The 27,111-nt window shown below is 34.4% G+C and overlaps 1 long non-coding RNA gene across 4 annotated transcripts; it reads left to right on the forward strand.

Annotated features, from left to right (window-relative positions):
* Window positions 1–78: 78 nt before the first annotated feature.
* On the forward strand, window positions 79–21,105 carry LOC136026489 (uncharacterized). 4 transcript variants are annotated; one of them, XR_010617305.1, is made up of 5 exons: window positions 79–241; window positions 6,512–6,688; window positions 16,832–17,150; window positions 19,013–19,313; window positions 20,987–21,105. It is a non-coding gene; the product is annotated as an uncharacterized LOC136026489 (long non-coding RNA). The 4 variants fall into 4 exon arrangements; XR_010617306.1 differs by having other exon boundaries at window positions 6,512–6,672; XR_010617307.1 differs by having other exon boundaries at window positions 80–198.
* The last annotated feature ends 6,006 nt before the right edge of the window (window positions 21,106–27,111 follow it).

A 27,111-nucleotide genomic window follows, 5' to 3' on the forward strand; every position in this document is an offset into this window, starting at 1 on the left:
CGTCTCTCAAATAGTATTCATTAAACTAATTTTTTCTCTTAAAGGGGATGTTCTTTTTTAATGAACATCTTGAATTGTCATCTGTAATATTGGTTGGCATGCACTCATAAGAAATTTTTTCAGCTTAGCAAATAAAATTGAGTTATTCTAAACACTTCCATATTTATTTCATTGGCACATGTGACTCTGAATGTTCAAGTAATTCAATTTCGAAATATTTCAGTTTAGCTAGGATTAAAAGGTTTGGTTTTCTTCTATTGTGTTCGAAAACTACTTATTTATGTATCCTCGGCCTGCTCCATTATGTTTAGTGGATTCCTTGCCTATGCCTTCCAATGCCTAGTCAACTTAATCCCACATAGGCCTAGGCTGTTATTTTTTCTTGGCTTGACTAAATCGTTTTCCAATTTGATTATAATGCTAGGGCTTCTTTCTCAATCCTGAAATTCAGGCAGTTACACATGAATGTCTTATTTTATCTATAAGTTAGGCCTTGGTTGGGCCTATTGTAGGTTTCTCATGATTGACTTGGCTACATCTAAAGGAAATGTGCTAACAAATAAGAGCCTAGATCGGCTAGAATCAGGCTATATTCTTTGGTAAATTTTCCATTGGTAGAGGACTTCAATTATCAAGGGGATTTTTTTTAACAAGTAGGCTATAGTCAGTGTGGGGACAACTTCACTTGCAGCTTCTTTCAGCAATCAGGGATGAAAGTTGTCTGGGTAAAATTCTAATCCATTGACTTCTTGCTATCTTGGAAAGTTGTTGGGCTAGAGAATTGAAACTTTCAGGGATGTGTCTACAGGCTAAAGTATATCCCGGGAAGTTATTTTGAGATCCCTAACTATACCCCTTCCCCCTCCTCTATATAACACAGTTTTTTGTGCATTACAGCTTATATTTTGGTCAAATTTGATCCTATATTACTATTAAAAGTGTAAATCCTTGCTTACCTTAGAAAAATTCAACTTTTCACTGTTTTTAAGCTACTATATTCCATAATTACTCATATTTACTTCACCTGCATTGAAAAACAATTATCACCTTTTATGGTACAGCTAAGACTAGAATGTAGGTATTTAAACCCATCCACTGTTTGAAACTCTTATCTTTAAAGGGCTTTTGACAGGGGTAAATACAGATAAGACTTTGAACTTTTAAGGGGCTTCTCACACAAAATTATGATTTGTTTCTACAATTGGGTAAGGTTATTATGTTATATTAATTTGAAAAAATTAGAAAGATGTATTTGTAACTTACAAATGGCTGATCAGATCTTAATGAAGTTTGATATTTAGAAGGATATTGTGTCTCAAAGCTCTTATTTTAAATCCCGACTGGATCTGGTGACATTGGGGGGAGTTTGGGGTGGGGGAACCTAAAATAATGGAAAACGCTTAGATTGGAGGGGTCGGGATGAAACTTGTTGGGACAAATAAGCAGAAGTCTTACCAATCTCTCTCTCTGTCTGTCTCTCTCTCTTCTCTCTCTCTCTCTCTCTCTCTCTCTCTCTCTCTCTCTCTCTCTCTCTCTCTCTCTCTCTCTCTCTCTCTCTCTCTCTCTCTCTCTCTCTCTCTCTCTCTAAGTTGAAGAAACTTTTCATACTTATTTTTTCATTGTTCTTTTAAAAAATTCCAAGAAATCCTGCACCCCCTTCATGGAAATCTTTTTCCCCATGACAAATTCCTCCATGGAAAACTCCCCCAGCATAACCCCATCCCCTCCCCCAGCCAAAAACATCCCCCTGAAAGTGTCTATACACTTCCCAATAACCATTACTATATGTAAACACTGATCAAGGTTTTTAACTTGCAGCCACTCCCACGGGGACTGTTGGGGAGTAAGTTGTCCCCAAAGACATAGTTATTAGATTTTTCAACTATGCTGAATAAAATGGCTATCTCAGAATTTTGATCTGGATTTGAACTGGGAGAAAAATGAGCAAGGGAGGGGTCCAATTTTTTGATCACTTAAAAAGGGCACTAAAACTTTCAATTTCCGTTAGGATGAGCCCTCTCACGACATTCTAGGAGCACTGGGTCGATACAATCACCCTTGGGGAAAAAACAAACAAACAAAAAAAAACAACAAATAAACACGCATCAGTGATCTGTCTTGTGGCAAAAAATGCAAAATTCTACATTTTTGTTGATAGGAGCTTGAAACTTCTACTGTAAGGTCCTTTGATATGCTGAATCTGAAGGTGTGAGTTTTGTTAAGATTCTATGACTTTTAAGGGGTATGTAATTTCTGAACGTTTTTGAATTAATGCATGTTTGATTTTGACTCTCCACATGTAAACTATTCAAATGAAATTTGCATATTAATTCCTTTTTTGGCTACCACTTGATGCCTTTTTATGCTCTTTATGAGCATAATAATTGCTTCAAATGCAAATTTAATTTCAAGCATTTTTTTGGTAAAATTTTAGTAGATGGACTTCTTGCTGTCTCAGAAATGGGCTTGGTTAGGAAAATGAAACTTTCAGGGATTGGTCTACAGGCTAAAGTGTGTCCCAGGAAGATATTTTGAAGTACCTACCTCTACTCCTCCCTCTAGGGGGCCCTGACCTTTGATGACCTTCAAAAATATGTGTGTTATAAAAGTGAAACCTTGCAAAATAGATCTTCTGCTTGAATGAAGTACAACAAAATTATTTTCAGTCACACCTTTGCTCAATCCCAATTTATAAGGTTTTAAAGATATGCACATACATTTCCTAAATTAAAAAAAAAAATATGTTGATATGGCTCAGAATTCTACTCAAATAACAGGATTTGCAGTTTCAGAACAAAAGGTAAAGAAAAAGCAACTGGTAACTGAAAATTAAGGTAAAATGTTGTTTTGTCAAAATTTCAAAAGGTATAGACCTGTCATGTAGGCAAATTTCATGGATCTCTAGAGGGAGAAGGAGTAGAGCTGGGTACTTTAAAATGCCTTCCTGTGATTTACTTTAGCCTGTAGACTCATCCCTGAAGTTTTAATTTTCCTAACCTAACCCCTTTCTGAGATAGCAAGAAGTTACTCAACTAGAATTTACCATATTTTTCTTTACCTAATTACCCTAAATTGCAGCTTAGAGCAATATAAGGATTTCCCATCCTTGTGATGCTCCAGTGATGAAAAAAGAAATCTGTTTGGTGTAGATTATGGCTGTTGATCTAGACTCTTGTGGAGGACTCTGCAGCTTCCCAATTGTAAAGGATTTAACTGACTATAAATAATTTTAAATAATCTTAACTATAAGTAGTAGTGGCAATGAGGAAATGTAGTATTATATTGTTTAAAACAACCAAAAAAACAGCACTGAGAAAATATAGTATTATTTTGTAAAAAAACAAATGATAACTCATGCTTTAACCAAAAACTTGTCATTTTTAACAGCTAGAAAATTGCTTAAATTTAAATTTGCATTAGAAGTGATTAGTATATATTAAAAGAGAATAAAAAGAGGTATCAAGGGGTATGTTCACTCTATTGGTAAGTCAATTATATGAACTGTGATACTTTTACCAAACAAGCAACCACAAGCCATCTAGCTAATCTAACCTAACTTAACCTAATTTATCAATATTTGTCTATTAATATCTTGTTGGTAAATGGCAGTGATGGTGTTTAACTTTCATATATAGATTATTTGAAAACAGATGAATGTAGTCCAATCCATGTTTATTTTTCACAAATTTGTGAAATGATAAAGGTTCATTTCAGAAAATGATAAAGGTTCTCCTGCTGGAAAATATGTGAACTAGGTTTATTTTGCATATTATGAAGTAAGAATTGTTTTCATAACATGTCTCATCATGTTGTGGACTGGTCATACGTTTACACCTTAAATTCTACTGACAAGTAGCAATAATAGAAAAAATTAATTTTGTAGGCTAATTATAGTAGACAGGATTTTTTGGAACCATAGTAATACACAGAAACAATTTATTCAATTATTTGGGTAACTATTGAAAAATTTAGGCCTATATATAATATTTACAAACACATTATAAATAAAATCTAGAAGAATAGAAAGAAATGCTTCATAAATTGACATTCAGGTAATATTCTAGTTTAGCTACTTTTTGCTATTTTGGAAATGGGTTAGGTTAGGAAAATGAAACTTTGAGGGATGAGTCTACAGACAAAAGTATACCATGGGTAGATATTTTTAAGAGCATACTACCACTCCTTTTCCTTTTAGAGGGCACCAACCTTTGATGACCTTTATAAATCCTTTTGTTATAAAAGTAAAACCTTGCAAAATAGATCTTTGTCTTAAATAAATTACAGAAAAAAACTGTTCTTAGCTTCACAACTTTGCTCATTCCCAAATTATGAAGTTCCAGAGATATGAAATACATTTCCTAAATTTAGGGGAAAATTTTTTTACTCAAATAACAAAATAACATGAATTGCATTTTCAGAACTAAAGCTACAGAAAAAGATATTGATAACTGAAAACTAAGGTAAAACGTTTTTTGCCAAAATTTCTGGAGGTACAACCCTGTCAATCTTGGGGGAGGCCTAATCTGACAAAGGTGCCAATTAGCAAAATCTTGGGGGGTGGGGCAAATCTGGCTTCAAACCCAAGGTAAATAAGATGGTGTTATAATTATACATTACTGGCAATATATGCCTTATTCAAATTGATGTCCAAATATGAAGGATTCTTCTTATTATTTTTGGTCAATTCAGACAAGCCATTGCACTAATCACGATGGTGTTTTAGCTGCTAAAAAGCTTTATTTACCTTGTTTTTGAGTTGTTTAAGCTTTAGATTTAAACTAAATAAAAATGTAGATAAGACTGTGATCATCGTAGTGTTTCCCAGTAACAATTAATGTTAGTGTCTATAGTTTAAAGCCTACTACTTTTATTTCTAAACTATGGATTAATTATGTAAGTATGACTTCATTTGCAACTGATCAAATGTTTAATAAAAAATATAGCTATAACATATTCTGGAATATTTTCCATGGAGGGTGGCTTGTAAAAATTCCTAAGTAAAAAATAACATGGAGAACAGGGAAACTCCCAGGAGTACCAATTAAGGGGTAGATTATGAAAACTACTTTTTCTCTTTGTATTGTCATTAAAATTGCCTTTTATTTGTCATAAAAAAAAAACAGGAGAGATCTTTGCCTACTAAATTTTTGTGAATTGGTACCCCTGGCAACTATTGAACCTCACCTGCACCCATTAGATCACTTTTTCATCTCAGTGCACAAATAAACCCTTAAAGCAATACAGAACGAAAGGCAAGACGTGATTAAAAACATGTACTCATGCTTTACAAAACACTTGGATATTACAATTTACATAATTTACTCTCACTCTCTCACTCTAGTCACTCAACTTAGAGGCAAATGATGTTTTATTGAGTTCTACCGTCTCCCCGTGTCATAATTCAACAGTACTTGCCTTCATCCATCAACATTCCCTGGAAGTTTGCGCTTAATAGCCCTTGAAGTTTTCAGGAGAAATTTCTTACTCCTCACTTAGTTTCTTACTCCTTGAAGTTTCCTCCTCAGCGCCCCGCTGTTTTACGCTAAAGTTTCTTACTGTTTTTTTAAAAATAGAGTTAAGAGAAAGAATCAAACTTTAGCGTAAAGAGCAAGGCGTTCAGGAGGAAAAGCCCCTTTCATATACAGAGTAATTTTTGTTCGTTTTAAGTTTTAATGTTGCTCCTTACTTTCATTTAAAAAAACTTGTTTTTTTATTTATTTTTAACAAAAGAAAGCATGACGAGGAATCACAAGAGCAACGTGAAAACAGGCTTTGCGGCTCAAAGGGAAATTACCGAAAAAAATCATGCCGAGAAATCTCCAAAAGAAACCATGCCGAGGAATCACAAGAACAACGTGAAAACAGACTTGCAGCTCATAGAGATAATGCCAAAAGAAAGCATGCCGAGGAATCACAAGAGCACTGTGAAAATTATCGTCTGACATTCAGCTACAGCCAAGTCGATGATTATAGCTTGAGTAGATGTGTTCAAATTGGGACTATGTCTAAAATTTGTCCCTATTGCAAGGCCTTGAAATTTAATGGTGAAACAATGGGGAAATGTGTTGCACCTCAGGAAAAGTCTCATACAGATGCCATTTAGATAATCTCTATGACTGGGATAGATATTTTAATTCTGCATAATGAACAACTAGAAAACAGACAGAAAGTTCTTATATGCCTAAACCTCAAATTAATTGCCATTGTTAAACCAAGAGTGTGTCTAAAATAATTTCATTCATGAATTTTATTAACAATATTGGTCTCCTAGATTTTTAGGATTGTGGGATTTAGAACTCATTAATATGTTTCGTGTATTTTATATCTATGTGTGGTAAATGAATTATGTTGCTTTCATGTTTTCTTTTTTTTCTCAGTGTTTAGCTTTAGAATAGAAAGTGAAATACTTTTCGTAAGTCGAATCACTAAATAAATACATTCATTCATATAAATAGACCTTTTATTTTTCTTTTTAAAGTAATCTTTCAATATATTTGCAATTTTTTTTCAGGATGCGCATCTTCTCGTGATCAAAAACTTGGATCCTATTTTATTTCGAGCCTTTTAAGGTTTTCAAATTGAATTGCTACAGCAAAGATGTTTTTACTCTGTTTAAGCTGACGGACAAACAACTTAAGCGTGAAAAATCTAGACAAGTTCTAGACATCCGAAGTATGGGGATGAACCAGTATATTTTTTTGTATCCTGGTTTATAAGTGTAAACCTTTTAAAGCTAGTATTCTTAAAGTTTTTCTATTGGCAAAAATAACTTTTTGTCCATCCAAAGCTGTTTTTCATTCCTCAATTTGAATACTTCAACGATAAAAATCCATTTAAATCAAAAGTGTAGTTAAAACAAATCACTTATATTGCTTATTGAATAATGTGTTGTTTTTTTTCAGTATTAGAGGGGTGGTGTGAAGTGAAATAAAATTTTGTGAGTGCTTTTATGCTGAGGCAAAAAAAAAGAAAAAAAAGGTGTAATTCTGATGCTAAAGTTTATCAAGAAATAAGCTTTATTATCTCCTGAAAAATACAGTTATCTCATGATCTGAGGTGTGCAGTGAGCTCGCAAATGACTGAAGTTATTAACGCCTCATTGACGACTAACGCCAGAACTTCTGAAGTTCTGAAGTTATTATTAATCCAAATTTTAATCCAAATTTTAATCCAAAAACGTAACAAATGAAATTGAACTCATACAATGTGTCAAAATAACTGTTATTAATATATAAAAACTTTTTTTTACGTTTAATAGCTATTAGCACAATGTAAACAATAAAGTTTGGGAATTATCAGAAAAGTAATCATCACAGGCATACCTAAACTGAGAAAAAGGGCAGTAAAACTAAATTAAGTTCTTTGATCCCTTGAGGGGGACTCTTGATGAGGACACTTCAAATTTGAAGCTGAGCAGTTCTTGTTTCTAGTTCTTATTTTTAGAGAAAAAAGGGTAGGGAAACTAAATTAAGTTCTTTAATCCCTTGAGGAGGACTCTTGATGAAGACACTTTGGATTTGAAGCTGAAGAAGTTACTGTTTTTATTTCTTGATCTTAGAGAAAAAAGGACAGTAAAACTGAATTATTTCATTTAATACCTTGAGGAGGAATCTTTATGAGGACAGTTTGTATTTGAAGCTGAAGAAATTCTTGTTTTTAGGAAAAAAAGGGCAGTGAATATAAATTAATCTATTTGATCCAGTCTCTTTCACTGCCCTTTTTTTCCTAAAAACAAGAATTTCTTCAGCTTCAAATACAAACTGTCCTGATAAAGATTCCTCCTCAGGGTATTAAATGAAATAATTCAGTTTTACTGTCCTTTTTTCTCTAAGATCAAGAAATAAAAACAGTAACTTCTTCAGCTTCAAATCCAAAGTGTCTTCATCAAGAGTCCTCCTCAAGGGATTAAAGAACTTAATTTAGTTTCCCTACCCTTTTTTCTCTAAAAATAAGAACTAGAAACAAGAACTGCTCAGCTTCAAATTCGAAGTGTCCTCATCAAGAGTCCCCCTCAAGGGATCAAAGAACTTAATTTAGTTTTACTGCCCTTTTTCTCAGTTTAGGTATGCCTGTGATGATTACTTTTCTGATAATTCCCAAACTTTATTGTTTACATTGTGCTAATAGCTATTAAACGTAAAAAAAAGTTTTTATATATTAATAACAGTTATTTTGACACATTGTATGAGTTCAATTTCATTTGTTACGTTTTTGGATTAAAATTTGGATTAAAATTTGGATTAATAATAACTTCAGAACTTCAGAAGTTCTGGCGTTAGTCGTCAATGAGGCGTTAATAACTTCAGTCATTTGCGAGCTCACTGCACACCTCAGATCATGAGATAACTGTATTTTTCAGGAGATAATAAAGCTTATTTCTTGATAAACTTTAGCATCAGAATTACACCTTTTTTTTCTTTTTTTGCCTCAGCATAAAAGCACTCACAAAATTTTATTTCACTTCACACCACCCCTCTAATACTGAAAAAAAACAACACATTATTCAATAAGCAATATAAGTGATTTGTTTTAACTACACTTTTGATTAGATGGATTTTTATCGTTGAAGTATTCAAATTGAGGAATAAAAAACAGCTTTGGATGGACAAAAAGTTATTTTTGCCAATAGAAAAACTTTAAGAATACTAGCTTTAAAAGGTTTACACTTATAAACCAGGATACAAAAAAATATACTGGTTCATCCCCATACTTCGGATGTCTAGAACTTGTCTAGATTTTTCACGCTTAAGTTGTTTGTCCGTCAGCTTAAACAGAGTAAAAACATCTTTGCTGTAGCAATTCAATTTGAAAACCTTAAAAGGCTCGAAATAAAATAGGATCCAAGTTTTTGATCACGAGAAGATGCGCATCCTGAAAAAGAATTGCAAATATATTGAAAGATTACTTTAAAAAGAAAAATAAAAGGTCTATTTATATGAATGAATGAATTTATTTAGTGATTCGACTTACGAAAAGTATTTCACTTTCTATTCTAAAGCTAAACACTGAGAAAAAAAAGAAAACATGAAAGCAACATAATTCATTTACCACACATAGATATAAAATACACGAAACATATTAATGAGTTCTAAATCCCACAATCCTAAAAATCTAGGAGACCAATTTTGTTAATAAAATTCATGAATGAAATTATTTTAGACACACTCTTGGTTTAACAATGGCAATTAATTTGAGGTTTAGGCATATAAGAACTTTCTGTCTGTTTTCTAGTTGTTCATTATGCAGAATTAAAATATCTATCCCAGTCATAGAGATTATCTAAATGGCATCTGTATGAGACTTTTCCTGAGGTGCAACACATTTCCCCATTGTTTCACCATTAAATTTCAAGGCCTTGCAATAGGGACAAATTTTAGACATAGTCCCAATTTGAACACATCTACTCAAGCTATAATCATCGACTTGGCTGTAGCTGAATGTCAGACGATAATTTTCACAGTGCTCTTGTGATTCCTCGGCATGCTTTCTTTTGGCATTATCTCTATGAGCTGCAAGTCTGTTTTCACGTTGTTCTTGTGATTCCTCGGCATGCTTTCTTTTGGAGATTTCTTGGCATGATTTTTTTCGGTAATTTCCCTTTTAGCCGCAAAGCCTGTTTTCACGTTGCTCTTGTGATTCCTCGTCATGCTTTCTTTTGTTAAAAATAAATAAAAAAACAAGTTTTTTTAAATGAAAGTAAGGAGCAACATTAAAACTTAAAACGAACAAAAATTACTCTGTATATGAAAGGGGCTTTTCCTCCTGCTAGGCACACTCACATGAAGAATAACTAGTGTTTTAGGAAATAATGTATTACTAGGTAGTTGCTGAGGAAAATGACATTTTTTAAGCAATTGCTACGGCTCCTGACACACAAGGAACTCACAAGGACTGACAAGTGTTTACAGCACGCACAGACTCACAAATGTATGTAAATATTTATAAAAAAGGACCAGTAAAACTTCTGAAAGTGAATGAATCATAATATTTGGTTGCATTGAAAAATTAAGAAATGCAAGCTATGTTATTGGATAGAAAAAAGATGAGTTATTCTTTTAATATCGTCTGTTTAGAGACATGAAGTTCAAAAGATAAAATTAGCAAGACGAGAAGCGATAAGACAACTTTAAAAAATGCTTTAGGGAAACTTACACTGAAACACAGGGTTCCCTTTGGTTTTGACATCGGGGAGACCGACACCATCCCTCTACGTGCTGTCTTGCCAACCTTCCTTTTGACAACCACACTTGCAGTGGTTTTTATTTTTATATCAAAATGAGGGATGGTGTGACACCCTGAAATCCATTTCTACTATTTTCACGGAAGGGCCCTATAAATAATAAATAATAATCTGGTGTAAAACCAACGATGGAGTGATACTCTGAAATTCATCATTTGATTTCTTGTTTTCTTGATTTCCGATTTCTTGAAAATCATAACTGATGGGCCCTAAAAATAACAACCCCTTTAGCCTACTGCAATACAAGAGTCACGATAAAAATATTTTTCGATAAGAATCATAATTAAAAGCAAGGATCACAGACATCTTCAACAAGTGTTTCTTCTTGATAGATAATAGTTAGGATTAGCTCATTAATCCTATTTGGATTTATAAAATTGCAAATTCGAACCCCCTTCCCCATTTGGCTCAGATTTCAGCACTTTTACCATGTCAACTAAATTTAAAACACTACGCTACATAGCAGTTTTGGAATCCATAGGGCACCGTCTTTACAAGTGAAGACCGCTAGAGCGCAAAAAAAAGCAGTCAAGATGCTTCCCTTGGCCAATATGAACAAAATGGCACAAGAAAGGTTCGAATTATCAAAAACAGGTCAAATTAAAAATTAAGCTACATAAAAGTTTTAGCATTCATATGGCAAACATTCATTCATTGTAATAAAAAAAGAAGAAATACAAATGATATTTTTCCTCATTTAGTTTCACTACCCTTTTCTCTCTAAAAACAAGAACTTCTTAGCTTCAAATCCGATGTGTCCACATCAAGAGTCCTCCTCAAGGGATCAAAGAACTTAACTTAGTTTCACCAACCTTTTTCTCTAAAAACAAGAACTGCTCCAGCTTCAAATCCGATGTGTCCTCATCAAGAGTCCTCCTCAAGGGATTAAAGAACTTAATTTAGTTTCACCACCCTTTTTCCCTAAAAACAAAAACTAAAAATAAGGACTGCTGCAGCTTCAAACCCAATGCATCCTCATCAAGAGTCCTCCTAAAAGAATCAAAGAACTTAATTTAGTTTCACTACCCTTTTTCTCTAAAAAGAAAAACTAAAAATAAGAACTGCTCCAGCTTCAAATCCGATGTGTCCTCATCAAGAGTCCTCCTCATGGGATCAAAGAACTTCATTTAGTTTCACTACCCTTTTTATCTAAGACCAAGAACTAAAAACAAGAACTGTCCCAGCTTCAAATCAAATGTGTCCTCATCAAGAGTCCTCCTCAAGGGATCAAAGAACTTAACTTAGTTTCACTACCCTTTTTCTCAAAAAACAAAAACTAAAAATAAGAACTGCTCCAGCTTCAAATCCGATGTGTCCTCATTAAGAGTCCTCCTCAAGGGATCAAAGAACTTAATTTAGTTTCACTACCCTTTTTCTCTATAAACAAAAACTAAAAATAAGAACTTCTCTAGCTTCAAATCCAAAGAGTCCTCATCAAGAGTCTGGATCAAAATAACTTAATTTATTTTCACTGCCCTTTTTTCCTAAGAACAAGAACTAAAAACAAGAATTTCTTCAGCTTAAAATACAAACCGTCCTCATAAGGAATCCTCCTCAAGGTACTAAATAAAATAATTCAGTTTCAATACCCTTTTTTCTCTAAGATCAAGAAATAAAAACAGGAACTTCTTCAGCTTCAAATCTGAAGTGTTTTAATCAAGAGTCCTCCTCAAGGGATGAAAGAACTTAATTTAGTTTCACTACCCTTTTTTCTCTAAAAACAAGAACTAGAAACAAGAACTTCCCAGCTTCAAATTCGAAATGTCCTCATCAAGAGTCCTTCTCAATGGATCAAAGAACTTAATTTAGTTTCACAACCCTTTTTCTCTAAAAACAAAAACTAAAAATAAGAACTGCTTCAGCTTCAAATCCGAAGAGTCCTCATCAAGAGAGTGGATCAAATAAATTGATATATTTTCACTGCCCCTTTTTCCTAATAACAAGAATTTCTTCAGCTTCAAATACAAACTGTCCTCATAAAGATTCCTCCTCAAGGGATTAATTGAAATAATTTAGTTTTACTACCCTTTTTTCCCTAAAATCAAGAAATAAAAACAAGAACTTCTTCAGCTTCAAATCCAAAGTGTCTTAATCAAGAGTCCTCCTCAAGGGATTAAAGAACTTAATTTAGTTTCACTACCCTTTTTTCTCTAAAAATAAAAACTAGAAAAAAGAATTGCTCAGCTTCAAATTCGAAGTGTCCTCATCAAGAGTCCTCCTCAACGGATCAAAGAACTTAATTTAGTTTCACTACCCTTTTTTCTCTAAAAACAAGAACTAGAAACAAGAACTTCTCAGCTTCAAATTCGAAGTGTCCTCATCAAGAGTCCTCCTCAACGGATCAAAGAACTTAATTTAGTTTCACTACCCTTTTTCTCTAAAAACAAAAACTAAAAATAAGAACTGCTCCAGCTTCAAATCCGAAGACTTTTACTACCCTTTTTTCTCTAAAATCAAGAAATAAAAACAGGAACTTCTTCAGCTTCAAATCCAAAGTGTCTTAATCAAGAGTCCTCCTCAACGGATCAAAGAACTTAATTTAGTTTCACTACCCTTTTTCTCTAAAAACAAAAACTAAAAATAAGAATTACTCCAGCTTCAAATCCGAAGATTCCTCATCAAGAGACTGGATTAAATTTGGTCCTCATCAAAAGTCCTCCTCAAGGGATTAAAGAACTTAATTTAGTTTCACAACCCTTTTCTCTCTAAAAGCAAGAACTAGAAACAAGAACTTCTCAGCTTCAAATTCGAAGTGTCCTCATCAAGAGTCCTCCTCAACGGATCAAAGAACTTAATTTAGTTTCACTACCCTTTTTCTCTAAACACAAAAACTAAAAAGCTTCAAATCCGAAGATTCCTCATCAAGAGACTGGATCAAATAAATTGATTTATTTTCACTGCCCTTTTTTCCTAAAAACAAGAATTTCTTCAGCTTCAAATACAAACTGTCCTCATAAAGATTCCTCCACAAGGGATTAAATGAAATAATTCAGTTTTACTACCCTTTTTTCTCAGATTAAGAAATAAAAACAGGAACTTCTTCAGCTTCAAATCCAAAGTGTCTTAATCAAGAGTCCTCCTCAAGGGATTAAAGAACTTAATTTAGTTTCACTAACCTTTTTTTGCTAAAAATAAGAACTAGAAACAAGAACTGCTCAGCTTCAAATTCGAAGTGTCCTCATCAAGAGTCCTCCTCAAGGGATGAAAGAACTTGATTTAGTTTCACTACCCTTTTTTCGCTAAAAATAAGAACTAGAAACAAGAACTGCTCAGCTTCAAATTCAAAGTGTCCTCATCAAGAGTCCTCCTCAAGGGATGAAAGAACTTGATTTAGTTTCACTACCCTTTTTTCTCTAAAAACAAGAACTAGAAACAAGAACTTCTCAGCTTCAAATTCGAAGTGTCCTCATCAAGAGTCCTCCTCAACGGATCAAAGAACTTAATTTAGTTTCACTACCCTTTTTCTCTAAAAACAAAAACTAAAAATAAAAACTGCTCCAGCTTCAAATCCAAAGACTGCCCTTTCTAGGGCAGTCTTGTTTCTAGTTCTTATTTTTAGCGAAAAAAGGGTAGTGAAACTAAATCAAGTTCTTTCATCCCTTGAGGAGGACTCTTGATGAGGACACTTCGAATTTGAAGCTGAGCAGTTCTTGTTTCTAGTTCTTATTTTTAGCAAAAAAAGGTTAGTGAAACTAAATTAAGTTCTTTAATCCCTTGAGGAGGACTCTTGATTAAGACACTTTGGATTTGAAGCTGAAGAAGTTCCTGTTTTTATTTCTTAATCTGAGAAAAAAGGGTAGTAAAACTGAATTATTTCATTTAATCCCTTGTGGAGGAATCTTTATGAGGACAGTTTGTATTTGAAGCTGAAGAAATTCTTGTTTTTAGGAAAAAAAGGGCAGTGAATATAAATTAATCTATTTGATCCAGTCTCTTGATGAGGAGTCTTGGGATTTGAAGCTTTTTAGTTTTTTTGTTTAGAGAAAAAGGGTAGTGAAACTAAATTAAGTTCTTTGATCCGTTGAGGAGGACTCTTGATGAGGACACTTCGAATTTGAAGCTGAGAAGTTCTTGTTTCTAGTTCTTGCTTTTAGAGAGAAAAGGGTTGTGAAACTAAATTAAGTTCTTTAATCCCTTGAGGAGGACTTTTGATGAGGACCAAATTTAATCCAGTCTCTTGATGAGGAATCTTCGGATTTGAAGCTGGAGTAATTCTTATTTTTAGTTTTTGTTTTTAGAGAAAAAGGGTAGTGAAACTAAATTAAGTTCTTTGATCCGTTGAGGAGGACTCTTGATTAAGACACTTTGGATTTGAAGCTGAAGAAGTTCCTGTTTTTATTTCTTGATTTTAGAGAAAAAAAGGGTAGTAAAAGTCTTCGGAGTTGAAGCTGGAGCAGTTCTTATTTTTAGTTTTTGTTTTTAGAGAAAAAGGGTAGTGAAACTAAATTAAGTTCTTTGATCCGTTGAGGAGGACTCTTGATGAGGACACTTCGAATTTGAAGCTGAGAAGTTCTTGTTTCTAGTTCTTGTTTTTAGAGAAAAAAGGGTAGTGAAACTAAATTAAGTTCTTTGATCCGTTGAGGAGGACTCTTGATGAGGACACTTCGAATTTGAAGCTGAGCAATTCTTTTTTCTAGTTTTTATTTTTAGAGAAAAAAGGGTAGTGAAACTAAATTAAGTTCTTTAATCCCTTGAGGAGGACTCTTGATTAAGACACTTTGGATTTGAAGCTGAAGAAGTTCTTGTTTTTATTTCTTGATTTTAGGGAAAAAAGGGTAGTAAAACTAAATTATTTCATTTAATCCCTTGAGGAGGAATCTTTATGAGGACAGTTTGTATTTGAAGCTGAAGAAATTCTTGTTATTAGGAAAAAGGGGCAGTGAAAATATATCAATTTATTTGATCCACTCTCTTGATGAGGACTCTTCGGATTTGAAGCTGAAGCAGTTCTTATTTTTAGTTTTTGTTTTTAGAGAAAAAGGGTTGTGAAACTAAATTAAGTTCTTTGATCCATTGAGAAGGACTCTTGATGAGGACATTTCGAATTTGAAGCTGGGAAGTTCTTGTTTCTAGTTCTTGTTTTTAGAGAAAAAAGGGTAGTGAAACTAAATTAAGTTCTTTCATCCCTTGAGGAGGACTCTTGATTAAAACACTTCAGATTTGAAGCTGAAGAAGTTCCTGTTTTTATTTCTTGATCTTAGAGAAAAAAGGGTATTGAAACTGAATTATTTTATTTAGTACCTTGAGGAGGATTCCTTATGAGGACGGTTTGTATTTTAAGCTGAAGAAATTCTTGTTTTTAGTTCTTGTTCTTAGGAAAAAAGGGCAGTGAAAATAAATTAAGTTATTTTGATCCAGACTCTTGATGAGGACTCTTTGGATTTGAAGCTAGAGAAGTTCTTATTTTTAGTTTTTGTTTATAGAGAAAAAGGGTAGTGAAACTAAATTAAGTTCTTTGATCCCTTGAGGAGGACTCTTGATGAGGACACATCGGATTTGAAGCTGGAGCAGTTCTTATTTTTAGTTTTTGTTTTTTGAGAAAAAGGGTAGTGAAACTAAGTTAAGTTCTTTGATCCCTTGAGGAGGACTCTTGATGAGGACACATTTGATTTGAAGCTGGGACAGTTCTTGTTTTTAGTTCTTGGTCTTAGATAAAAAGGGTAGTGAAACTAAATGAAGTTCTTTGATCCCATGAGGAGGACTCTTGATGAGGACACATCGGATTTGAAGCTGGAGCAGTTCTTATTTTTAGTTTTTCTTTTTAGAGAAAAAGGGTAGTGAAACTAAATTAAGTTCTTTGATTCTTTTAGGAGGACTCTTGATTAGGATACATTGGGTTTGAAGCTGCAGCAGTCCTTATGTTTAGTTTTTGTTTTTAGGGAAAAAGGGTAGTGAAACTAAATTAAGTTCTTTAATCCCTTGAGGAGGACTCTTGATGAGGACACATCGGATTTGAAGCTGGAGCAGTTCTTGTTTTTAGAGAAAAAGGTTGGTGAAACTAAATTAAGTTCTTTGATCCCTTGAGGAGGACTCTTGATGTGGACACATCGGATTTGAAGCTAAGAAGTTCTTGTTTTTAGAGAGAAAAGGGTAGTGAAACTAAATGAGGAAAAATATCATTTGTATTTCTTCTTTTTTTATTACAATGAATGAATGTTTGCCATATGAATGCTAAAACTTTTATGTAGCTTAATTTTTAATTTGACCTGTTTTTGATAATTCGAACCTTTCTTGTGCCATTTTGTTCATATTGGCCAAGGGAAGCATCTTGACTGCTTTTTTTTGCGCTCTAGCGGTCTTCACTTGTAAAGACGGTGCCCTATGGATTCCAAAACTGCTATGTAGCGTAGTGTTTTAAATTTAGTTGACATGGTAAAAGTGCTGAAATCTGAGCCAAATGGGGAAGGGGGTTCGAATTTGCAATTTTATAAATCCAAATAGGATTAATGAGCTAATCCTAACTATTATCTATCAAGAAGAAACACTTGTTGAAGATGTCTGTGATCCTTGCTTTTAATTATGATTCTTATCGAAAAATATTTTTATCGTGACTCTTGTATTGCAGTAGGCTAAAGGGGTTGTTATTTTTAGGGCCCATCAGTTATGATTTTCAAGAAATCGGAAATCAAGAAAACAAGAAATCAAATGATGAATTTCAGAGTATCACTCCATCGTTGGTTTTACACCAGATTATTATTTATTATTTATAGGGCCCTTCCGTGAAAATAGTAGAAATGGATTTCAGGGTGTCACACCATCCCTCATTTTGAGCCATACACTGCCTTGTAGAGCTGTTAATATAAAAACCACTGCAAGTGTGGTTGTCAAAAGGAAGGTTGGCAAGACAGCACGTAGAGGGATGGTGTCGGTCTCCCCGATGTCAAAACCAGAGGGAACCCTGTGTTTCAGTGTAAGTTTCCCTAAAGCATTTTTTAAAGTTGTCTTATCGCTTCTCGTCTTGCTAATTTTATCTTTTGAACTTCATGTCTCTAAACAGACGATATTAAAAGAATAACTCATCTTTTTTCTATCCAATAACATAGCTTGCATTTCTTAATTTTTCAATGCAACCAAATATTATGATTCATTCACTTTCAGAAGTTTTACTGGTCCTTTTTTATAAATATTTACATACATTTGTGAGTCTGTGCGTGCTGTAAACACTTGTCAGTCCTTGTGAGTTCCTTGTGTGTCAGGAGCCGTAGCAATTGCTTAAAAAATGTCATTTTCCTCAGCAACTACCTAGTAATACATTATTTCCTAAAACACTAGTTATTCTTCATGTGAGTGTGCCTAGATTCTTTAAACAAAGGGCTTGAGCCATCTTCGTTTTGCATAGTTTAGGTGCGAGTAAGTGAAACAGATTTGCTCTATACATGATTGATGTAACTGGAATGGATCCGCTCTCTTTGGGGTAGTTTGGGGAGGGGGTTAATTTTGAAAAATTAGAAAAAAATGAGGTATTTCTAACTTACGAATGGGTGATCGCATCTCATTGAAATTTGATTTTTAGAAGGATATCGTGTCTCAAAGCTCTTATTTTAAATCCCGACCGGATCTGGTGACATTGGGTGGCGTTTGGGGTGGGGGAACCCAAAATCATGAAAAACGTTTTGATTTGAGGGATCGGGATGAAAATTGGTGGGAAAAATGAACAGAAGTCTTAGATACGTGATTTACATAATTGGAACGGATCCGCTCTATGGGGGGGGGGATAATTATGAAAATTAGAAAAAATGACTTATTTTTAACTTACGAAGGAATGATCTTCATGAAACTTCATATTTAGAAGGACCTCGTAACTCAGATCTCTTATTTTAAATCTCAACCGGATCCAGCGTCATTGGGGGGGGGACCGGAAATCTTAGAAAATACTTAAAGCGGAGGGATCATGATGAAACTGGATGGGAAGAATAAAAACCTGTCTAAGATACGTGACTGACATAACCGTACCGGATCTGCTCTCTATGGTGGAGTTGGGGGGGGGGTAATTTTGAAAATTGAGGTATTTATAACTTACTAAAGGGTGACCAGATCTTAATGAAATTTGATATTTAGAAGGATCTTGTGCTTTAAAGCTCTAATTTAAAATTTTGACCAGATCCTATGACATTGGGGGGGGGAGTTGCAGGGGGAAACCGGAATTCATGGAAAACGTGAAAATCGGGGTATTTTTATCTTACGAATAAGTGATCGGATCTTAATGAAATTTGGTATTTAGAAGGAATTCATGTCTCAGAGCTCTTATTTTAAATCCCAACCAGATGTTTTGACATTGGGTGGAGTTGGAGGAGGAAATCTCGGAAAACACTTGGAGTGGAGGAATCGGGATGAAGCTTGGTGGATAGAACAAGCACATGTCCTTGATACGTGATTGACGTAACCGTACTGGCTTCGCTCTCTTTGGCGGAGTTGGGAGGAGGGGTTCAATGATTTGGCGAGTTTGGTGCTTCTGGACGTGCTAGGACGAAGAAAATCGGTTGGCGTGTCTGGGAGCGGCACAAATTGACTTGATAAAGTCGTTTTCCCCGATTCGACCATCTGGGGGGCTAAAGGGAGAGGACAAATTAGGAAAAAATTAGGTATTTATAACTTAAGAGGGGGTGATTGGATCTCACTGAATTTAGCCTCTGATTTTCCTTTAAATCAATCTATTGATTCTAAGAATTTTGTTATAGTTCATGGCTCTTGGCTCTTAGCTCTTCTTGCCTCGTCACAAGAGCCATATGAGCTCTTAGCTCTTGTTCTTTTTGCATATGATTTTTTTTTCAGGCGCTTTTAACACACTGACATGGGTTGTCATTTCCGACGTTTTTGATCCCGACAAATTACTAAGATGCCTGGGAATAAATAGCCTTTCACGTGGTTTCACTTTCATAGTTGGACCACCTATAGCTCGTTTTCTATTCGACACAACGTTTTCATGTGATACTCCGTTTATTGTAGCAGGAGCAAACAAAATACTTGTAGCAGGACCGAACAAAAATACTTCAAATTAAAAACCAAGGACCAAAGATGAGGACATGCCTGGCCAAACTTTTTTTTATCAAGTTGCTAGAAAGTACAGATTAAGGTAATAACGTTGACTCACATTTTGAAAGTTTGCTGAGATCTCTGACAAGTGGGACGTTGCTTTGAAGTGGGACGTCTTAGTAAAATAGTGTTGTATTTTTCATTTTTTAGCCTTTAATATAGGAATAGCTAAAATATTGTGGTTTTGGCTCTTTTGTAAACTTTTGTGAACAAAATTACCGAAAATACTATTAACTTTTTTTTTATTGAAATTCAGATTTGAAATCAAAATTTAGTGATAATTTCTTAATCATAATACTGTGCGAGAGAAGATAATACTTTATCGAGAAGCGACTATCACAGGCTAAAAACTGAATTCACGTTCCGAGTCAAAAAATTTAAAAACCAAAACATTTGGAATCAAAAACATAACGCAAGTTAAAATCACAAAGAATAAAAAAAAACTGTCAGAAATACTCATAACTAACGATAAGACATGTGTAAAAGACAAGATTAAAATATAGGACTTATAAAGTGAAACACAGAAAAAAGACTGGGCTGAAGGAGCATCAAAATGAGCCATTTACGAATATGGCAATAGACAAAGGGGAATAGTTACTATGATAATTCATCTTCATATGTAGTGTAATACATCTGCCTAAGTAAAGAGCGAAATGAGCACAATGTATTTTTTTTATTTTTTTTTATTATTATTATTATATATAAGAGACGGATGAGTTGTTTTTGTTCGAGACCTAAATTTGAAATTATTAAGACGCTCCAAAATAAAGGGTATAAAACTTTTCAAAACCTCTCGGTAACAGTATGGATCGGAGAGCTAGTTGGGATTGCTGTGGAAGGGAGAAGGGACCAGAACCTAGTGTGGTTGAGAAATATGAAGGAAATGTTCCCAGTGCGGGGATTGGGAATGATTGACTTTGCAAAACGCAAGCAAATTTCATTCCTCCCTTTTTTAAGGTGGTAATGAATGTGGCTTTAAGGAGGAAGGAATATGGGATTATACTCTCTTTGTAAATGATCTTGATTTGAACCATTATTCACTCAAATATTTGGCGACAATCTTGTCGCTAAATTCGCTTGAAAATTGTGAATGCCAAACTTGGTGGTATTTTCTGATTTGATTGATCTGATTTTGATTTGATCTGATTTTGATGGTGATTTTCTGAGGCCAGGAGGAGCCTGTGAATGCCAGGCCGGACGTGCATATTCCAATAACGGCTTGACAAAGGATAAGTAAGCAATGAGAAAATGCAGCTTGATACTATGAAACCGTTCACCGTAAACTTAATAATTCTGAGCGATCCTCGATGCAAGAAGTTGAAACCCCTATTTTATGACTAAAGTAAAAGTAACCAATTACTGAAGTGTGAAGTTCAAAGTAGCAAATTTGCAGCTAACCTAGTAGGGCTAAGTTGGGTTATTGTTAGGACGTATTTTTCGTGGAAAAATATGAAAGTATAATATGAAAAATATGAAAGTCGTAGGACGCCTTTCAGCATCTTCATAGGTGTGCTGCTGCTTGTCCTGGCATTAACTGTCTCCATTTTCTATTTACTGAGCTCAAGTCGTATTTGGAGCAGATATCATGTTTCCATGATAATTTTTAATGGCCGAATAGGTCTGAGCTTTAATGTGAAGATGTGTTGAAGTGTAAAAATAAAGTTACCGCTTGATGCTGTTTTATCCTTAATTTATACTCATTTTCTTTTTCAGGCATCAATCAGAGTCCTTAATCACAAAGGGGAAATTCACTCGGGATTCAAAACCATTCTATATATTATATACATATTATACATTATTATACATAATATTATATATTATTCATACATATATATGTTGTGTTTAGTTTCACTGAAAGGGTAGAATATATTCAGCCTGCTTCGCGATTATATTTCGGAATAGGAAAAACAATCCCATATATTGCAAGCAGATCTGAAAGAATTGAAGCAATGAATACGCTTTGTAAATGCGAATATGGGCCTTGATCCCTTCTTTACTGTATCGCAGCAATTGCCATAACCGTGATAGAGGCTCGTAAACCTCTGGTGAAGGATTTTCAACGACATTGATTCCAATTATAGGCTGTTTGTGTTTCCTAGGATTTCTACTTATGAAATGGCACCAAAAGTGTTATTTTTGGTATCATATGACACTTTACCACACACCGGATACTTTAAACCCCCTTAAGCGCTAAAGGGCGAGGCTGGGGGTAAAAAAAAAGAGTAAGATAGTCTTGACAGACCTTAAAAAAAATTAAAGAAAACCTTTTTCCAAATTAGTGGCAATTGCAAAATTTCTCTCATTCTCACTAGAGTTTCATTTACGGGGTCTTTTTTCTCAAGAATTTTAGATTTAACAGGCCGTGGTTCGATCTTTACTAGGTTAAAATTATAATTCAAACAAGATTGAAGATGCATATCTTTCAGCTAAAACTTGGTGGTAGGATGGTGATTTTCTGAGGCCAGGAGGAGCCTGTGGCTTTCTCATTGTAGAGATTGAAATCCAGCCTTAATTCCATTTCAAAAAAGGCTTCAAAAACATGTCGGACGGATCAAACTGAATTTCTTTTCATAGACATAACCACACAGATCCTATGTCCGCTTTCGTATTCAAGGGAGGAGATCAACAATTTTTTTACAGAAGGGGCAAGAAAAGAAATAAATTGGTTCATATAATGTCCAACTGATTTGCGTATGATATTTAAAAAATTATTATATGACAGAACATCATATTCATAAAGTATTCCTAGTGAAAATAGCCTGTGAATAACAAAATTTAGAATAGCCCATTAGCGTTAAAACCTCATTTCTCGGTGATTATTATTGTCATTTACTTTTATTTTACTTTTTTGCCAACGGTACAAACAAAACACAATTTGTTCCATGCTGCAAAAACCATTTTTGGAAAAACTACTTCTACTACTACTACTAGCTCATTGCAGCACCAAGTTGCCTGAGGCCAACCTAGCGACGCAAACTCCTCCAGCCTAATCTATTCAAGGCCTCCCTCTTTAGACCCTCCCAGGAAGCTCCCATAGCCTTTATCCTCCCAACCCAGACGAGAACAACCTGCTTTCCGTGTGGCCCCAGGAGGATGGCCAAAAGGTTCCATAATCTAAGCTTTAAAGTAACACAAGCCGAACACATAGAATAACAGCGATAGCCTCCGCCCTCTCTTGATAGGTACTCATATATTGCATGAGGAATTGTTATCTTGCAAGTTGTATCAATATTTACATTTCATCTGCAGGTTTATTCAAGACTGAACAGATACCAAATTAGGAAACTAGTCAGTTCAGCTTACCTAGATGAAATATTGTGATGCTAATAGCACCAGTTATCCCATTAACAACTAGCATGGCGTAATGAGGATCATAGCTAGTGACTCCACGGAGTGTAGTAAGGGTATATCCTTCATTGTCAGCCAAGTCAATAAAGTTGACGATTTTGTTGGATTCCTTGCAAATAATTTCAGGGGTCTTTAAAGGTCTTGAATAATTAATGAGATTTCCCTAAAATAAGAATCCACCTTAAACTTTTTAAATATGAAATTAATAAGCCTGCGTTTTTACCTTTCTATGTGCGACATTCTGGACAGCCTAAAAATGCCCGTTATTAACTTGTTATTAGCACAAGCGGGGATGACTGGTCTCCACATCCTTTCTAAAAAGCCATGTGGGTTATCAGCCCTACTCATGTTAATTTTTCTCGTTTTGAGTTTGACTCGGCTATTTATTGTAATTTCTGTTCGTCTTGAGTTTCATTTATTTGTTGACAGTGATGTTTGGTAGTTTTATGCTTGGAAGATTATTTGACTTTATTTTTGCAAGGCCAAGGCCTTGGATATTCTACTTTTAGCATCTTCATTCCATTTACCATCTTTACTAATGGTACTGTCTTGATAAGTAAAACGTTTCAATTGATCAATTTTATCGCTACCCAACATCATCTCTTCCTTTTTGCTTAATAAGCGACTTATTCATCTTAGTAATAATTTTCAATCCTAATCTTGTGTCCCGAGCTCTTAAAACCCTTTTTTAATCATTTATTTTGCTAGCACTTTCACCTAGAATGCTTAAATCATCAATCTAATTGCTTCCCCAACTAATTATGTGCCCCCCCATGATTTAAAAACATTTTTCGCAAATCATCAAAGTGATTTTGAAATTTGAAAAATAACATTATTCAATCAAGTGTTTCCGTTTTTTCCAAATGGGAAAAGCAAATATTTCATTTGTTTTTTGTTTTTTTTGTTTTTTTGTAGGTATAGCTTCATATGCACATCAAATACGATAGGATGTGGCTAACGCTTGAAAAATGTTATAAAGACTTAATAGCATAAAGCTGTAATGGGTGATCAGATTTTTTTGGATACCTGCGAAGCACTTTTTTTCTATTATGCCTTTGATTATCGACTGTTATAAAAGAGTAAAATTATAAGGACAACGAATTGGTGATCTCGGAATATTTAAGACCTTTCTTTTTGAATAAGAAAAATTGGTTCTCTCTTGCTGTTTGGAAAATAGTTAGCTTTTTAAATTTGTAAATTCTGCGAGTTTTAGATGATTTTGAAATCAACACCCGTTGTCACTATCATAGATTTATGTCTCAGAAAACTGAAGTTAAACTTTGCACTCATTGTTCGTTTCAGTATTTTCACAGAATAATTATTTGTGTCAGCTTGAGCAGAATTTTCAATCAAATGTAAGCATGGTAAACAGAAAAAGCACTTCAACTAAGGATTCTCATCCTGGAAAATGCTGAAATTAATGGAAACAATTTCGAAATTAGGCTGAAGTCTTCATGGTGTGGCAACACATTTACCCAGTTTTAGCGAAATGAGTAGGTTACTATTACCTCCCAGTGCTCTTGAAGAACATTTAATATTATGTAACTCCTTGGCAGGATAGGTAAAAAAAATAATTGAATCTTAATATGTTGAAAAGATTAAAAGCAAATAAAACTACTAGAATTTAAAGAGATATTAGAAAAAGTGTAGCAAGACACAATGAGGAAATAAATGAAGGAAGTGGCTTAGATAATAAGCCAGAAAGAATCTATTAGGATGAATATTTAATCTTGTCAGGATTGTAACGGATTAAAGTTGTTTTGTATCTTGAAGCATACCTGTGAATGGGAAACAAGACAAACAATGAGAACCAATGAGGGGCGGGCAGAATCTGATGGGGAATTTCTCTTGGTGTAAACTCTTTCCTTGTGAGGATTAGTACTAAATTTATTGAAAATGGAGGCATATTCTGGTTTTACTGCCCACAACTGTTCCTTCTTAAAAAAAGAAGATCAGGTTTCAAAGGCAACCGTCTAGCATTGTTGGAAGTTGAAAGTTCTAGTACCATTTTTTTAGAGTCAAAACTGGTCGTAAGACAGCCAGCTCCCCTTCTATGTTCTTTTTAGCTGTCCTACCCCAAGGACATCTGATCAAAACTCTTAAGTAGGCATCTTGTTCAAAATAGTCTATAGGTTAAATTACTTTGTCTTGGGAGACGACATAGGACCCCCCCCCTCCCCGTCTCTTGGGTAAGGGTAGGAGGTATTGCAATTTGTTCGCTGCTTATATAAGGCTGATTATTGAGAAAAGGGGGTATGTTTGGTCTTGAGTTTCCAAACAGTCTTAGGGAACCGTAGTGAAACTTTCAGAAAATATTAAAAGAGATTTTATATAAAGTCGAACCACGCCCAATAGTTGCCTTTTTATGTAACCGAAAAATTCCATGGCAACTAGGCCTCCTTCCCCATCCCATATTTCTGAAAATCGTATGATCAAAACTAAGAGAAAGCCATTTAGCCAAAAAAGGAATTAATATGCCAATTTCATTTGAATAGTTTACGTGTGGAGAGTCAAAATCAAACATACATTAATTCAAAAACGTTCAGATATTACCTAAAAAAAACTAGTTTTTTTAACTGAAAGTAAGGAGCGACATTAAAACTTAAAACGAACAGAAATTACTCCGTATATGAAATGGATTGTCCCCTCCGCAATCCCTCGCTCTTTACGCTAAAGTTTGACTCTTTGCCACAATTCTGCTTTTTAAAACAATTAAAAGCTTTAGCATAAAGAGCGAGGGATTGCGGAGTGGACAATCCATTTCATATACGGAGTAATTTCTGTTCGTTTTAAGTTTTAATGTCGCTCCTTACTTTCAGTTAAAAAAACTAGTTTTTTTTATGTAATTTTGACAAAACATGGAGTTTATTCAAGCTTCTAAAGATTGTGAGATCGAAGCCACAACCTCTCCTCTCTACGAAGCTAAATAATTCTTGAGGCCATACTGCCTAGGTAGGACAAAATGAGACAACGTAGAATAATGAAGAAAAGCCAGGTAAATCACACCAAATAAAAAAGAGATGTCTTTCAGCCTTAGTAACGCTTCATTTTAATTTTTGCTTAGATGCCTGTCCCTTTATACTATCCTCTCAACTTTTTCTTTTGTGTTTTTAATTCCCTGCACTGAGGATAGTTGAGCATTGGCAGAAATATTTCGATTCTCTTCTTTTTTTTTACCGACTTTAATTTAAGTATTTTTCTCGGTTGTCCAATATTTTTGTTTCGACTCATTGCCGCTTTAGCAAAAATCCAATTCAGGGTGTCAAAAAGAATTCACTGAGAAGTAATCTACATATTCCAGGGAATGAACAAATACCGAAAGGTGCTGGACATTCTCTCCACACGATTATTGATTTTCCTTGGATTCCTCATGTGCCCCCGAGACCCCTAGAACATCGACAAGGAGTCCCCAGTCTTCTTAGGGTCCTGCTGGTGCCTGTGCAGCCTGATATCCCCACTCGGGTTGCAGGAATGTGTTAAGGATGCAAAGATATAATTGGTATGTTCGGCGGAGGCGATTCTTGGAATAACCTATCCTCCTTGATCCTGCAGGCTATCACAAAAAAGCTGCCTCCAGAGTTCTATTTAAGGTCAGGGCAAAGTACGTTACACTCTCATCCTCAAGGAATTCCGACTCTCTACCTTGCAGCCCCACGCTTTCAATGTATACTCCATTCACCTTATTGCCCTCTAAAGCCCCGTTTACCCCGATCAAAAGCACAAAAAATCCCAGTTTTAAATCCTATCAATGCAAGAACTGAGCGCTACCCAAAAGAGCTTTGTGTCAGCATTTGTTAAAATCATAAATAAATGAAATTTGTAATGCATCATGTTAATGTGTCATTTATATTGTTAATATGTTAGTTTTGTTGTTTCATTTTTATCTGACAGGCCAGTTGGATTCATCGGTGTATGTTTTTTATGATGTTTTTATGTTTTTACTGATGCCTACATTTTTTTCATTTTATTTTATTTAATATTTTATTTCATACCAGTGAATTCATCTCAGTACATATCAGTTGGATTCATCAGTGTATGTTTTTTTATAATGTATTTATGTTTTGCTGATGCCTCCATTTTTTTCCATTTTATTTGACAGGCCAGTTTATTTGACAGATCATCGCTGTAGGCAATGTTTTAGTATTTTACTTATGTGTTTATGTAGGCTAGCTGACTGAAGGCAACAAGTTCAGCAGTTTTATGAAGTGAGAGTTTGCTTGATAATAAAGTACTTCTTCTTCTCTTCTAAAATCTCCACTTTCAAAACATGTCAAAATGTTGACATCGATGTTGGCAGATGATATCCATTGATTTCTTTATTGGCTTGCCAATAAAGAAATCAATAAAGAAAAAAAAAACAAGGGATTTAGTAAAAAGACAAGGAGGAAAAATATAAATGTGTGTAGATACAAGAGTGAGTGGACAATTCAATCATTATGCAGCTAGATTGATTTCTTTATTGGCTTGCCAATAAAGAAATCAATAAAGAA

This window comes from Artemia franciscana, chromosome 4 (assembly GCF_032884065.1).
Source record: "Artemia franciscana chromosome 4, ASM3288406v1, whole genome shotgun sequence".
Taxonomy (NCBI): Eukaryota; Metazoa; Arthropoda; class Branchiopoda; order Anostraca; family Artemiidae; genus Artemia; species Artemia franciscana.